General features: G+C 38.4%; 1 pseudogene; it reads right to left on the bottom strand.

Annotated features, from left to right (window-relative positions):
• Nucleotides 1-214: 214 nt before the first annotated feature.
• LOC121486467 lies at nt 215-887 on the bottom strand (annotated as a pseudogene).
• Between the last annotated feature and the right edge of the window lie 15,571 nt (nt 888-16,458).

Raw genomic sequence — 16,458 nt, 5'->3', positions numbered from 1 at the left:
TTTAGAGCCAGCCAAATTCAGCTTTTAATTAAAAAATTTTTTTTTAAGTAGGCTTCACACCCAATGTGGGGCTTGAGCTAATGACCCTGAGATCAAGAGTTGCATGCTCTACTGACTGAGCCAGTCAGGGACTCCCAGATTTAGCTTTTAAAGAGTTAAAATCAACCACAAGTTCTGCACTTGACCACCGCAAAGCACTGGCCATCCAGCAGCATTAGGTGATCTCAAGCCTTTTACCCAGAGATAGTGAAGGCAGCTGCTGAGAGAGACAGATGAAGGTTATGGGCCGTTACAGTGTAGAGCTTTCCCGAGAAGGCATTTCCTTGCTAGTCACTTGCCAGAGAGTGATGACAAAGGAACAGATGTCAGTTTTGGTCATATGGTCTCTCCTTTCATGAGTTCTAGGGCTTGGTGGGTGTGTGTGCCATCTGGGCAGTAAGGAAGAGTCTGTGGAAGCATAGATCTTGCAGCTTCTCAGAGCAACCAGTCACCAATTTTGCATGTATCTTGTTCACTGATCAAAATGTTTACCAGCCTAAGACCCAAATGCACAATGCTTTATGACTGAAGAAAAAGCAGGCCATTCACACATCTAGGGAATGCTTATTTCCTGAGATGTGTGAAAGTGTACACTTTCCCAAATGTAATTATTCACTGGCAGCAGTGAGGACCCCTTTCCTCCTCCTCAGAGCAATTGATAGCACCATATATGACTTGCTATAAATTGACATTGTCATCAAACTTCATGATTATGGTATATAGACTATTAAAGCCCACAGACCTGGGCTGGCAGCTACACCTTACACAGTAGTGTCATGATGGAGCCTTGCTATGTTGAGCTCAGCCCTGAAATTCACTGGGATGCCAGCCAATTTGTTTTTAAACATTTTTTGGATATGTAGAGAAAGAAGAGCCCAGGAAGCAGACTGAGAAATACTGGTTAGAGGAATTAGAAGGGGAATAGGGAGAATGTTATTCTAGAATCAGGAGAAAGCAGTTGGAGAGGTGAGATTGATCAAGAGCATCAAATACTGCAGGGAGATTAAGTAAGAGAAGAAAAGCCTAGTTTTTAAATTTAGAAACCTAGAAGTCATGGAAATGGTTTTAGCAAGAGTGATTTCAATAGTGTGGTTGAAGTAGCAGCAAGCTGCAAAAGGTTGAGGGATGCAAAAGGGGATGTGAAGACAGGAAGTACAAACAACTGTTATGGGAAAGGTACTTGGAAAAGGAAAGAGTAAGGATAGGTCAAAGGTAGACTCTTGATTAAATGGGAGAAGGGAGAACCTATTTATAGGATGCTGAAGTAAGGACCCGGTTGTGAGGAAGTTGATGATGCAGGAAAGAGAAGAAGTCATCGAGAGTATCATGACCTTGAGTAACAGAGAATAGTTAAGATCTAAGGAACAGATGGAGGGACTTAGGTAGATGTTTTCTTTCTTTAGGACAAGAGACAAAGATGACACAGTTCTCAATAAGTGTATTTCTGTGGGCAAAGGAGGGTGAGAAAGACCATTCTTGATAGATACCTTTTTTCTCCACAAACTGTGAGGTAATACCTCCTGAAGAAGAGGTTGGAGATAGGATATGATTCCTGGAGAGAGTGATGGGCAATAGGGACAGCCACTGAATGGAATGGGAAGGAGGGCTAATCAAAATGGCCTGGGGAGGTCAGCTGAGGTGAGAGGCAGCATATATTTCACATGATGTTCAGTGTTAGTCTTCAGGAGTCTGGGCACAGAAGCAGAGAGGGCAAATGATAAGTTTGAGAAGGGTCTTCAGTTAGCAAGGGCTGGCACAGAGGGAAGTGATTCTGACAAGAAATTTGTTGAAATGATGTGCCATAACATCTGGGCTAGATCAGAAGGAATTCAGACAGAGAGGTGGGGGAGCCTGGGGGGGAATGGACGATGACCTGCAAGGAAGTAGAGGTGGTCAGAGCATCAGAGACTTCAGAGAGCTTAAAGATCACATGCATGCCAGGTGCTACTTCTGGAATGAGGAGGGCTATAATCAGTGGGTTCTCTAAGCTGTTTTGGGTGATGGTGGTTCACAATGTGACCCCAGGAACAGGGTAACTGAGGAGGAACAAAGGTACAGGCTTCTGGAGATAAGAAGCTCAGAGTTGGGGTGTCTCACAGAGAGCTGCAACAATTTAGCAAACTAAAATTACTTTTTTAAAAGATTTAATTTATTTATTCATGAGAGAGAGAAGCACAGACACAAGCAGAGGGAGAAGCAGGCTCCATTCCATGCAGGGAGCCTGACGTGGGACTCGATCCCAGGTCTCCAGGACCACACCCTGGGCTGAAGTCAGCGCTAAACCACTGAGCTACCTGGGCTGCCCACTAAAATTACTTTTTAAATTAAATTTTCATTTATCCAGAACCATGAGGGTTTGTTTCTTCCCCAAACTCAGCTAGTGTGATGGTGCGATTACTTTGGGGAATATGTCTTGATAGTTAACACCTGTGAGGTGTTCTTTAATCAGCAATGCTGCTCTGCAAAAATGTTCATCATTGTTCTCAGTAGGGCAGACTCTGGTGAGACAAATAAATCCCAAAACATCACTTGATTATGGAATATGCTTCTTTTAATGCATTGTTAAATGTGGTTGCTAATATTTTGTTGTAGATTTTTCATCTATGTTCATCAAGGATAGTGGTCTATAATTTTTTCTCGTCTTTCTTCCTTTCTTCCCTCCCTCCTTCCTCCCTCCCTCCCGTCTCTCTTTCTTTCGTTCTTTCTTTCTTCTTTCTTTCTTTCTTTTTCTTTCTTTCTTTCTTTCTTTTTCTTTCTTCCTTCCTTTCTTCTTTCTTTCTTTCTCTTCTTTTCTTTTCTTTTCTCTTTTTTCTTTCTTTCATCCTTGTCTGATTTTGGTATCAGAATAATGCTGGGCTTGTAAAATGGGTTTGGAAGTATTCCCTTCTCTTCAATATTTTGGAAGAGTTTAAGGATAAGTATTAAATCTTCTTTGAATGTTTAGTAAAATTCACCAATTTTAGTAAAATTCACTTCTTTGAATGTTTAGTAAAATTTAGTAAAATTCAGGAGTCTAGTCCTAGGTTTTTGTTTGTTGGAGGTTTTTGATTACTGATTCAATCTCTTTACTAGAAATTTGGTCTATCAAAGATATTACAGCCTAGCTAAAAGACATGATATAGGCTGTATAGGCCCAGGAATTAGACTAATATTTGATTACTATTTTTTTAACTTTAAAAAACAGGATGGAATTAAATAAAATATGGATGAATTATACTTGGCTTCTTTCCTTTTGGTTTTTTCCTCCTTTTTAATTTAATTTAATTTACTTTTTAAAAAAGATTTATTTATTCATTAGAGACACAGACTGAGTGAGAGAGAAAGGCAGAGACATAGGCAGAGGGAGAAGCAGGCTCCCTGCAGGGAGCCTGAGGCCGGACTCGATCCCGCATCCCGGGATCACGACCTGCGCTGAAGGCAGGCGCCCAACCAGAGCCACCCAGGCGTCCCTTTCTCCTTTTTAAAAATTTCAGTTTCTGGCAAGACATCTCCAAAAGATGTTAATATTTAGAAATGCATGTGAGATCACTCAGTAGTGTGCTAAAACACACATCAAAGGCAGAGATAAGGGAATTAGGTCATCCAACAGAATGGATGGGCCTATGGAGAGAAAAGACACTCACTGAAACGAGTGGCTGCGGGTCGGCAGCAGGATCAGTGTCACCAAAGTAGAAGCCAGTCTTCCTCTCAGAACAAGTCCTTCCTCTTTCTGACCTCCTTATTTCTGTTAACGGAGCCCCGAATCCTCTAATCTTCTGGATTTAAATACTGGAGTAATTTCCTGTTATGCTTCTCACACCCCCATAAGTTATCGAGGCCTCTTAATTAATCCTTCCTCACCCCTCCAATAGCCTGAAGAATGACTGGTCGGACTGGTGACACTCTGCAGCTGGCAGCTAACACGGGAAGAGGGAGTAGGTGCATTCTTCCCTAGTGGTCCCGCCTACTGGGTGATTGCATGGCTTCCCTTGCAGATTGCTGCCATTGCCCTAGGACTTCATTGGTGGACTGGGTTATGACACTTTACTCTCACAAGGATCTGTCCCCTCCCAACCCCGGGGGAAGATTCCGTTAATGTCATGTAACTACATGCCACTTTAAAAAGCAAAATATCAATAACAGAAATTGTCTATAGATTAAAAGCTTGAAGGAACTGTAAGGGTCCTAGCTCCTCAAAAGTACTTGATACACACACAAACATGTCCATTCACATACACAAGCTCCTCTTGAAATTCCCATTTAAAAATGAATGTCTTTACTGCTGCCAAATAGGTAAACCACAACACTGAAGAGGTTTTCTTTAATTAGCAATTACAAAGATGTTCGTGGCTATACTAGTTGAAGTAGGTTAACTGGTGAAACATAAACCCCAAACGTATAATGGGACAAACAAGAAAGAAGTTCTTGCTCATTTAGAGTCCTAAACAGATGTTCCTTGTTGGCAGCTGGCTCTCTTTCAAGGGAAGAACCCAGGTTCTTTTGGTCTGTAGCTCTGAGATCTTCAACATATGGGTTCAAAGGTCTGCTTCAAGCCAGTGGGGGAAAAATGAGTGTAAAGAATTGAATGCACATGTAAGACATTTCCAGGCCTTAGAAGCAGCACATAGGGCTTCCATTCACATTCCAATGGCCAGAACTTAGTCATATGGGAAGGTACTCCATGTTTTTAGGAAGATAAGACATAAGGTTGGTAAAAAAAAAAAAATTAGCAGTTTTTTCCATAATGGGATAGCAACTGGACTAGTGTGGGGAATTTACAGAAAGAACATCTGCTCTCCTGTATTAAGATGGTGGTGGAGGCACACAACAGAGTAGTGGCAAAGGAACAGATCAGACTTTTAAATGCAGAAAGATGCAGTTGTTACATTTAAGGGGAAAAAAATCTCCATTATTTATTCTAATAAAGTCTCCTCATTGTCTAAAACACACCCAAAGGAAGTTTTCTTAAATGAATAAAATTCAGTAATACAAAATTGGCAAACTGACAGGTTGAGATCTGGGCAGCAGCAATCTGCAGGAACTAGACAAGAAGCCGAGACTGAAGAAGCAAAGCCTAGGCAAAAATCCAAGAGTGCCAGGGCAATGCCAACATGAGAAATCAAAGATGTGAATTGAAATCAAGAAGCCATAGAAACCTTGAAACAAAGTAAAATTGGAGTCACAAAACCTGGGTGTGAACCCTGGCCTTATCATTTACTAGCTGACACAGAAGAGGACACTTAATGCCTCTGAGTTTGTTTTCCATTTGTGAACTTGGGGTAATAACACTTATTTCACAACAATTAATTGGAGAGTCAAACAGATGTTGTGTGTTAAAACTCATAGAGCCTGACAAAAGGAGAAAAAGAGCTAATTTTTTTTTAAAGATTTTATTTATTTATTCATGAGAGACAGAAAGAGAGAGAAAAGCAGAGACACGGGCAGAGGGAGAAGCAGGCTCCATGCAGGGAGCCGGATGTGGGACTCCATCCCGGGTCTCCAGGATCACGCCCTGGGCTGAAGGCGGCGCTAAACCACTGAGCCACCCAGGCTGCCCAAGAGAGCTAATTTTAAGTCTTTCTCTATTTTCACAAGCTTAGGATTTGGAAACCTCTGTATGCATAAGTAAGTCTCTAGTCATAAATCAGAAGAAGGAGGTGAAGAACTACCTAGCATAGAGGACTAGCCTGTGGACTGGGGAAACTTTGCACATTCAGGTTCCTTTATTAAAGTCCTGTCTTCCTGCATGCCTGTCTTCCTCCCTTACTTTCAATATGCTTTTCCTCCTTCTTTTCTTTTCTCTTGTCTTTCTTTTCTCTTCCTTCTTTTTCTTCCATTCTTTCATTTTCATTCTTTCTTTTCTTCCATCCTTCCTTTCCCCCTTTATTTTTCTTCCCTTTTTTCTCCAGGAGGGTGTAACTCATTTTATGTATGAAGATTCTAAACAGGAGCTTGCTAAATTTGGGGTTTAAGGGTTCAATAGAACAGAAAGGATACATTATTGACAGATGTGTTACTTGGTGTAATTCTTTGGGACAAAATGAGTAGTATGTACTCTAAAGATAATTCCCTTTGACCTGCATGAATTCTTCTGAGTATCCATCTAAAGGAAATAATCAGAAATATAAAGGTCTTATGAACAAAGATGTTCATCATAGTTTTACTTCTAGCAGTAAAAAATTTGAAACAGGCTAATTGTCAACACTCAACAAATAGTAAATTGTATTATATTCACATAGTAAAATATTTAATTGTTAACAATTGTATTTATGAAGTGTTTCAGTAACCTGGAGTATCATGATAAAATAGCAAATGAAATAAGTAGACTACAAAGTGATCACAACTATGTCAAAATTGTAGGCAGAAAAAGCTTACAAGGAAATATATCTCAGTGGTAATGGTTTTCCATGGATGGGCGAATACAAGTGTTTTTTACTTCTTTCTACTTTTCTGTATTGTCTATAATTTATAATACATCTGCATTATTTTTATATTGGAAAACACAAAGTCAATTTTCGTTTCTAGGAAAGTGTTGATATTAACTTGCTTCATTTTACCCTAGTGCTACTGAATAAAAAGCTGACACAATTATCAGCAAAACAAGGGGCTCCCAGATGGCTCAGTCAGTTAAGCATCCGACTCTTGATTTCAGCTCAGGTCATGCACTCAGAGTCGTGGGATCAAGGCACTGGGCTCTGCACTCTGCACAGAGTCTCCTTGTCCCTCTCCCTCCACTCCTCTCCCTGTTCTCCTTCTTTCTCTCTCAAATAAATAAAATCCTTGAGAAACTCCCCCAAAAACTCCCAGGAAAAAAGTTCACTTCATGCATCACAATGTGAATAATGCTGTTCAGAAGTGAACAGAAATACCTATGTAGGTATACAGGTAGCCCATACAAATATGGAATATGGACATTAACATTATTAATTTCTTCTCTTTGTAAGTCATAGTTTTTCTTTCTGGGATTTACTTGGTAAGAATAAAATGTAAATTTTTGGTGCAAAATTTTCACTGGTCATTCTGACAGCACAGACCTGGTCTGACTTAGAGCATTCGCATGAATCACAAAGACTGTGTTGGAGTCAGAGTGGAAGTGAACTTTGATAGGATTCAATGAATCTTCTTAACTGCCGACCACTGATATCCATGGAAGCTGTGCCTTTTCTGTAGAATCTGGTAATGGGGACTATAAGTAATGAAAATATTTGGACAATCATCTATAGACATTGACAAACATTAGCAAACATTATCACCTCTCAGATGTTCTGGAGAGTGGCTGGATCCATTGCAACCCACAATGAGAGATGAAAGAAACTGAATGTAGCCTTGTTTGAATGTCTATTTAATTTGAAAATATTGATTTGATGTGATGCTCTCAGAAGTTCCAAATTTAAATGTATTGAGTAGTCACTGCTAGCTGAGAAGAGATGAATAGATTATCAGGCAGGCAGGTCTCAGAAGTTGGTCCAGAAGTCAAAAGGGACTGCCGACAGTATCCTGAAGAGTCATAGGGGTCTTATAAGATATTATTAAAGGGATAGGGAAAGAGGACCAAAGATGAGAAAATACTATTTTCTTTATTCAACCAAAAATAAAATTTCATAAACCATAAAGAGTGGATGTGGAGAGTTCCTATTTTAATATTTATAGCTTTGTTTGAATTCATTGAAAGGTGTGCCACCTCCTACAGCCTGGTAAGATTGCATTCAATATTAAAATTACAGTACAGTAAACCATAAAGTTTACACATGAGACTGAAAATGACAGATTTAGAATGGTAAGGAAAATATACCACAGCTGACAGGGGAAAAAAAAAACATGACCCGAATATGAATTTCCTGCCCATGTAAATGAAGTTGCACTCTGAGTCCAGAAAGCATCATGGTCTATTTATGATGATAGGAATTTGTAGGTGCCTGGCTTCAGGTGAGCCTCTTTGATATTTAGCATCAATATTACAGGCACAAAACTGTATTTTATTTCCGTGCAGAGCTTTCATGATGAAATTGAAAATATTGATTTGTGATCACCACACTATAGATCAATCCAAACACATGGATTTTGTGCTTTGTTTTATTTAAAGGACCTGGGTCAGAGATGTCTATTTTGCTTTATGTTCAAAACCTCATCGGTGTTTCTCAAACTTTAAGGTACATAAGAATCCCTTGGGGTCCTTATTAAAATGCATATTGGGTAATAAGCAAAATGAATCTTTCATGAAGGGAGTCAGAATAGTGGTTATCTTTGCAGGGGTAATGACTAGGAAGGGCACGAGAGAAATTTGTGGGATATGTGAAATGTAATACATGTGTAAAATGTACTGAACACCATGCTTAGGATTTGTATGCCTTACTAGTTTGTTATTCTGCAGTCATTATTTTTAAAAAGGAAAATACAATAAAACTTAAAAATGAAGATTCTTGGGTTATGCTGCAGGAAAAAGCACTAGACCCATTGTAATAAGAGTGTTGACTAGAATATGACTATTGTTGACTAGAATATGAACTTGTTAACCAAACATCAGACATGAGTAACAGAAAAAGGCACATTTTAGCTGAGAGAACACCATTGTGAGTAACCCTGCCTCACACCCGTTTATAGAGCAAACAAAAATTCAGGTGATTTCTATAGTAATTCAGAAACCATAATTTCCTAAAGGCATCAAAATTAGTCAAATATGGAAGATTTTGTCTTTATATGGCAAAGGGAACAATAACTGAGCTATAATTCTTAGAACTGCATAATTACTGTGCTTGGGAACTGGCTTTTTATGATGTCTTTTTACTGTCTTATCCCTTACCTTTTTAAGGCCTGCTGCAAAACAGAACCAGTATTTATTCATGTTCTGACTGAAAGAATCTATCAGGTCAGACTTAATCTCAGCAGAATGGAAGTATTTTCCCACCAACTGGTACCTACAACAGCCGTCTCCCATGGTTTATTGGGACTCTTTAGTGGCCCAGTCACTCCAGAATTCTATTCCCTGCAGACATGGGCTTATGTTCAGTCCCCAGCAGATATAGTTTGGGTAATTCCTGCCAGCAACATTCTCCTCAAGTCTGTCACACGTCTTATTACCCATCTGCAGAATAAACTTCTGGAGGAAAGCCACTGAAAATACTGCAAGTGACAAATGGAACATTCTTCAAAGCTAAATGGAAAAATCATTAATCATACCCCCCCGTTGCCAAGTTATACATGGTGGAAATCATGTAATGTGTAACGTCCACCTTGATAAATTCTATGTGTTAACCAACCAGAGCACCTCCGGCAATGAACAGGGAAGGTAGGGGAGAAAGAGCAACTCCAGAACCAAATCTTTCATTTCCCCCAGATAGGAACTCTTTCATCTTCAGATATTAAATAGTTGCTAATTTCTTCCAGTCTTTAACATGACCTGGCTTCTAGTCATTAAACAAAAAGAGAAGATGCCAATTGAGATAAAAATCCCCTGTACACAATGAGTACACACATTTTTGAGAAACACTGAGTCACGGAGAACTAATCAGTTGTCAGTTGTTTAGCCAAGCTCATGTTTGTCTAGTTGTTTGCTTATTATTCCCTGCCCAAACAGTAACATTAAAGTAACAAGAAGATGCCAGAAACTAGCACTACTTAAAAGAAGATACTATCTTTAATTTGCTCATTTATTCAACAAATATTATGGGATGCCCATCTTTTCCCAGATATTATGCTAGGCCCTGGAGTTAGAACAATGAGCAAGAGACCCTTCCCCACAAAAGAAGTCCTTTTCCCATATTATATGAAATGCCTTCTTATTCATAATGTGAAAATGATAGTAATGATAATGAAATGGGTAAAATAATAGATAGTATGATGAAAATGTTTTAATGGGAGATGGAATATGGCCGGAAAAATATTTTCCTCAAGGTCTGATATTAAGCTGTCTCCTAAACTTCAAGTAAAATTAAAGAAATCTCAAATATATCAACCTGGGGTTTTATTCTTACTGTAATGATTGTACTCAGAAGAAAACTGGAAAATGACTTCTGAACACGTGAAAAATGATGAATATCGGTGTAGATCTATGGTATATAATCACCTATAGGTTTCCCTAGGCTTTCACAAGGAACACCTATTAAACTTTCTCAAATCCATTCAGTAAACCAACCAAAAATAAAGAGGTTCTTTCCATGTAAACAATGATTTTTTTAGGGTTTGGATTAATTAAATTGAAATAAAATTTAAAAATTCAATCCTTCAGGCAGTTTGGGTAGCTCAGCGGTTTAGCGCCGCCTTCAGCCCAGGGTCTGATCCTGGAGACCTGGGATGGAGTCCCACATCGGGCTCCCTGCATGGAGCCTGCTTCTCCCTCTGCCTGTGTCTCTGCCTCTCTCTCTCTCTCTCTCTGTGCCTCTCATGAATAAATAAATTAAATCTTAAAAAATAAATAAAAATTCAATCCTTCAGTTAAACTATCTATATTCCAAGGGCTCAATATCCACATATAGCAAGTGGCTACTATAGATGTAGAACATTTCCATCATCACAGAAATTTCTATTATAGTGCTGTCCTAAGGAGTTAGATCTTCCTCTTATTTGCCTGTTTAGAGAGAGAAATTGGAATTATCTACTTAAATTGCATTTATTAGGGTCAGTCTGATGGTTAGTACCAAGACACACCTGGGGTAGTCTTTGGGAGATTTGCAGTGCCAATAGAAGGAAGGGGTCCAGTGAATCCTAGTGAGTCTTTAACTCATGATAATTTATTACAAATATTACCTCTGAAATGTAATACCTCAGGGGTGGACACCTTAGAAGAACATCTGACTGAGTACTCCTGGGACTCTTCTTTTGTACCTTCGTGGCTTAGACAAAGAAGTATACATAGAGCCATAGAGGTGTGGTAGCAACAAAAGTCATAGCTTTCCTAAATTCAAAAAGCATGGACCATTACCCACAACTTGAACCCGCTCATGCCACATGCAACTCAACATCAGCTGTGTGAAGATTTATAAGGAGGCTTGGTAAATCTATTGAACACAAATACTGCTGAATGGAGAATAAAGCCATTTGAAGCTTAATTAAGCCAAGGGAATATTTAAATATATTAATAAAGAAGCTGATGAAGGGTGTCTTGGATCCTAACCAAACTACAACAGAAAATTCACAACAGCAGCATTCGTACCTCAAAACTAAACGGTTGAGCATAATCCATATTGTTGAACCAAATTCAATTTGCAAGATCTTGATCTAAGATTCTAAAATACAAAGGAGGGATCTTTGTGAAATGCCTGGATTTTCTTAGGCAAATGTGATGCCAATAATAATGATTTAATGACTTCTACCTTCTTTGCCTAAAGTCCTATATCACAGTTGTTTGCTTCTCCAAGAATAAGCAATAATCTTACTATTTTTTTTATTGGAGTTCGATTCGCCAACATATAGCATAACACCCAGTGCGCATTCCGTCAAGTGCCCCCCTCAGTGCCCATCGCCTGGTCACCCCCACCCCCGCACACCTCCCTTTCCATCACCCCTTGTTCTTTTCCCAGAGTTAGGGGTCTCTCATGTTCTGTCACCCTCTCTGATATTTCCCAATCATCTTTTCTCCTTTCCCCTTTATTCCTTTTCACGATTTTTTGTATTCCTCAAATGGAATGAGACCATATAATGTTTGTCCTTCTACGATTGACTCACTTCACTCAGCAAAATACCCTCCAGGTCCTTCCACGTTGAAGCAAATGGTGGGTATTTGTCGTTTCTAATGGCTGAGTAATATTCCATTGTATAAATAGACCACATCTTTATCCATTCCTTTTTCGATGGACACTGAGGCTCCTTCCACAGTTTGACTATTGTGGACATTGCAGCTATAAACATTGGGGTGCACGTGTCTCAGTCTTTCAGTGCATCTGTATCTTGGGGTAAATCCCCAGCAGTGCAATTGCTGGGTCAGAGGGCAGATCTATTTTTAACTCTTTGAGGAACCTCCACACAGTTTTCCAGAGTGGCTGCACGGGTTCACATTCCCACCAACAGTGTAAGAGGGTTCCCCTTTCTCCACATCCTCTCCAACATTTGTGGTTTCCTGTGTTGTTAATTTTCCCCATTCTCACTGGTGTGAGGTGGTATCTCATTGTGGTTTTGATTTGTATTTCCCTGATGGCAAGTGATGCAGAGCATTTTCTCATGTGCTGGTTGGCCATGTCTATGTCTTCCTCTGTGAGATTTCTGTTCATGTCTTTTGCCCATTTCATGATTGGATTGTTTGTTCCTTTGCTGTTGAGTTTAATAAGTTCTTTATAGATCTTGGATACTAGCCCTTTAACTGATAGGTCATTCACAAATATCTTCTCCCATTCTGTAGGTTGTCTGTTAGCTTTTTGACTGCTTCTTTTGCTGTGCAGAAGCTTTTTATCTTAAGTCCCAATAATTCATTTTTGCTTTTGTTTCTCTTGCGTTCATAGATGTATCTTGCAAGAAGTTGCCGTGGCCAAGTTCAAAAAGGGTGTTGCCTGTGTTCTCCTCTAGGACTTTGATGGCTTCTTGTCTCACATTTAGATCTTTCATCCATTTTGAGTTTATATTCATGTATGGTGTAAGAGAATGGTCTAGTTTCATTCTTCTGCACGTGGCTGTCTGTCCAATTTTCCCAGGACAATTTATTGAAGAGACTGTCTTTTTTCCAGTGGATAGTCTTTCCTGCTTTGTCTAATATTAGTTGACCATAAAGTTGAGGGTCTACTTCTGGATTCTATATTCTGTTCCATTGATCTATGAGTCTGTTTTTGTGCCAGTACCACACTGTCTTGATGACCACAGCTTTGTAGTACAACCTGAAGTCTGGCATTGTGATGCCCCCAGATATGGTTTTCTTTTTTAAAATTCCCCTGGCTATTCGGGGTCTTTTCTGATTCCACACAAATCTTAAAATAACTTGTTCTAACTCTCTGAAGAAAGTCCATGGTATTTTGACAGGGATTGCATTAAACGTGTAAATTGCCCTGGGTAACACTGACATTTTCACAATATTAATTCTGCCAATCCATGAGCATGGAATATTTTTCCATCTCTTTGTGTCTTCCTCAATTTCTTTCAGAAGTGTTCTGTAGTTTTTAGGGTAGAGATCCTTTACCTCTTTGGTTAGGTTTATTCCTAATATCTTATGCTTTTGGGTGCAATTGTAAATGGGACTGACTCCTTAATTTCTTTTCTTCAGTCTCATTGTTAGTCTATAGAAATGCCACTGATTTCTGGGCATTGATTTTGTTTCCTGCCACATTGCTGAATTGCTGTATGAGTTCTAGCAATCTTTTGGGTTTTCTAGGTACAGTATCATGTCATCTGCAAAGAGGGAGAGTTTGACTTCTTTGCCAATTTGAATGCTTTTTATTTCTTTTTGTTGTCTGATTGCTGAGGCTAGGACTTCTAGTACTATATTGAATAGCAGTGGTGAGAGTGGACATCCCTGTCGTGTTCCTGATCTTAGGCGAAAGGCTCCATTTCCCCATTGAGAATGATATTTGCTGTGGGCTTTTCGTAGATGGCTTTTAAGATGCTAAGGAATGTTCCCCTATCCCTACACTCTGAAGAGTTTTGATCAGAAATGGATGCCGTATTTTGTCAAATGCTTTCTCTGCATCTATTGAGAGGATCATATGGTTCTTGTTTTTTCTCTTGTTGATATGATCTATCACATTGATTGCTTTACGAGTGTTTAACTGGCCTTGCATCCTGGGGATAAATCCCACTTGGTCATGCTGAATAATCTTCTTAATGCATTGTTGGATCCTATTGGCTCGTATCTTGTTGAGAATTTTTGTATCTGTGTTCATCAGGGATATTGGTCTATAATTCTCCTTTTTGGTGGAGTCTTTGTCTGGTTTTGGAATTAAGGTGATGCTGGTCTCATAAAATGAGTTTGGAAGTATCCTGTCCCTTTCTATCTTTTGGAACAGCTTTAGTAGAATAGGTATTGTGTCTTCTTTAAACATTTGATAGAATTCCCCTGGGAAGCCATCTGGCCCTGGACTTTTGTGTCTTGGGAGGTTTTTGATGACTGCTTCAATTTCCTCCCTGGTTATCGGCCTGTTCAGGTTTTCTGTTTCTTCCTGTTCCAGTTTTGGTAGTTTGTGGTTTTCTGGAAATGTGTCCATTTCTTCTAGATTGCCTAATTTATTGGCATATAGCACTCATAATACGTTTTTAAAATCGTTCGTATGCCCTTGGTATTGGTTGTGATCTCTCCTTTTTCATTCATGATATTTTTAATTAGAGTCTTTTCTCTTTTGTTTTTAATAAGGCTGGCTAATGGTTTATCTATCTTATTAATTCTTTCAAAGAACCGACTCCTGGTTTTGTTGATCTATTCTACAGTTCTTCTGGTCTCTATTTCGTTGAGCTCTGCTCGAATCTTTATTAACTCTCCTTGGTATAGGTTTTATTTGCTGGTCTTTCTCCAGTTCCTTTACATGCAAGGTTAGCTTGTGTATTTGAGTTTTTCCAATTCTTTGAGGGATGCTTGTATTGTGATATATTTCCCTTTTCAGACTGGTTTTGCTGTACCCCAAAGATTTTGAACATTTGTATCTTAATTCTCATTAGTTTCCATGAGTCTTCTTAATTCTTCTCTAATTTCCTGGTTGACCCTTTCATCTTTTAGCAGGATACTCTTTAACCTCCACGTGTTTGAATTTCTTCCAAATTTCTTTTTGTGATGAGTTCAAGTTTCAAAGCATTGTGGTCTGAAAATATGCAGAGGACAATCCCAATCTTTTGAGATTGGTTAAGACCTGATTTGTGACCCAGTATGTGGTCTATTCTGGAGAAAGTTCCATGTGCACTTGAGAAGAATGTGTCACTAGAACCTCCATTTTGGATTGCATCTCATTTAATTGATTTTTAATTTCAGCCTGATTAGATCTAAATTCTGCAATCATGAAGTCTCTTTGTATCCTTTACGCTTTTTTCTAGAGCCACCAGGAACTTTATGATTGTGCTTTTGAATTGGCTCTCTGACATTGAATTGTAATCCAAATTCTGTAACTCTGTAGCAGAGAGTACTGTTTCTGATTCTTTCTTTTGTGGTGAGTTCTTCTTTCTAGTCATTTTGCTCAGTGCAGAGTGGCTAAAAATGAGTTATACTTGTTAGAAGCACAAACTCTTTTCTCTGTAGTGTTCCAGCTGTTCTCTCTTTAAATCTCAGGTTGAATTCATAGGTTTTCAGGATGATTTGAAAGTTATCTAGGTAAGTTGGTGGGGGCGGGTGACTTGGGTACCCTACTCTGCCATCTTGCCCTTCCCCCCAATAATCGTACTCTTAAAGTCATTTTCCTAGTTATACCTTTCTCCTTAATCTATTATTTTTCTTCACACATAAATATTTATGATTACTCCTTAGTAACTATTTTTTTAATTTGGTATTATTAAAGTACACTCAAAAATCTTGCAAATCATAGTTTCAAGGACCTAATCATACCCTATAGAATACCACAGCTCAAAGGGACCAAGGGAATAATCTAGTATTTCTAAATCTAGTCCATTTGTTTTTCAATCATGCCATGTTATAGAAAGTTTCTAACAACAGTAATAACTGTAATTTATTGAGCACTTACTATGCTCCAAGCACTTTATCAAGGACTTTATTTGTATTATCTTTTAAATCTTTTCCACAAATCTTAAGTTAGTGTTTTCATTAACCCCATTTTAAAGGGAGGAAACTGAAACTTAGAGAAGTAAGTAACTTGTCCAAAGTCACATACCATGTATACCTGGGCCAAGATTTAAAGCCAGGTTAGACCCCAGACCACTCAGCCACCAAACCATACCCTGCCAGGGCCGCCAGCTCTAGCAAGGTGGAAAGAAGTGCACACATGTCTAGAAAGAGTAGAATGACATTTTTATCATTAATGAAAATACTCTATCAAGAAAAGAACAGAACCGACACACAGACTCTATTTGCCATAGGCATTCTTTACATTTTAGAGGTAAGTTGAATGATGTTAGTAGAACAAATATAGACAGCAATGATATGAATTTTAATTCATATCAAATAAGAGTTGCATACTTTATTCTATCTTCATCAAAACCAGAAGGTAATACTGACCTCAAAGGTAGGTGATAGGAATATACCTCTAACTTGTTTGCCTATCTAGGAAAAAGTATTCTGTGTTTAGTTTTTTTCTTTGCTTAAACAAAAAGCAGTTCTAAGGGAAAAATGTCATATAAAATATACCAACAAATCTCAGAAAGTCAACACAAAATAAACAGGGTAAAGGATTTTCTTTTTGTCTTATTCCTCAGAGTATTCACTTATGTAATTTTCAGTTTGAAAATTGCCCATTCTGGTAAATAGTCCTCAACAAATTCATACAGTTAAGTATATTTTGTTTTTGGTTATGATACATATATATGTGTATATATATGTAATATATAATAATATATTATATATTATATATATATAATATATATAAAATA

This window comes from Vulpes lagopus, chromosome 1, assembly GCF_018345385.1.
Source record: "Vulpes lagopus strain Blue_001 chromosome 1, ASM1834538v1, whole genome shotgun sequence".
In the NCBI taxonomy this organism is placed as follows: domain Eukaryota; kingdom Metazoa; phylum Chordata; class Mammalia; order Carnivora; family Canidae; genus Vulpes; species Vulpes lagopus.
This window is presented reverse-complemented; position numbering and strand designations above follow the sequence as displayed.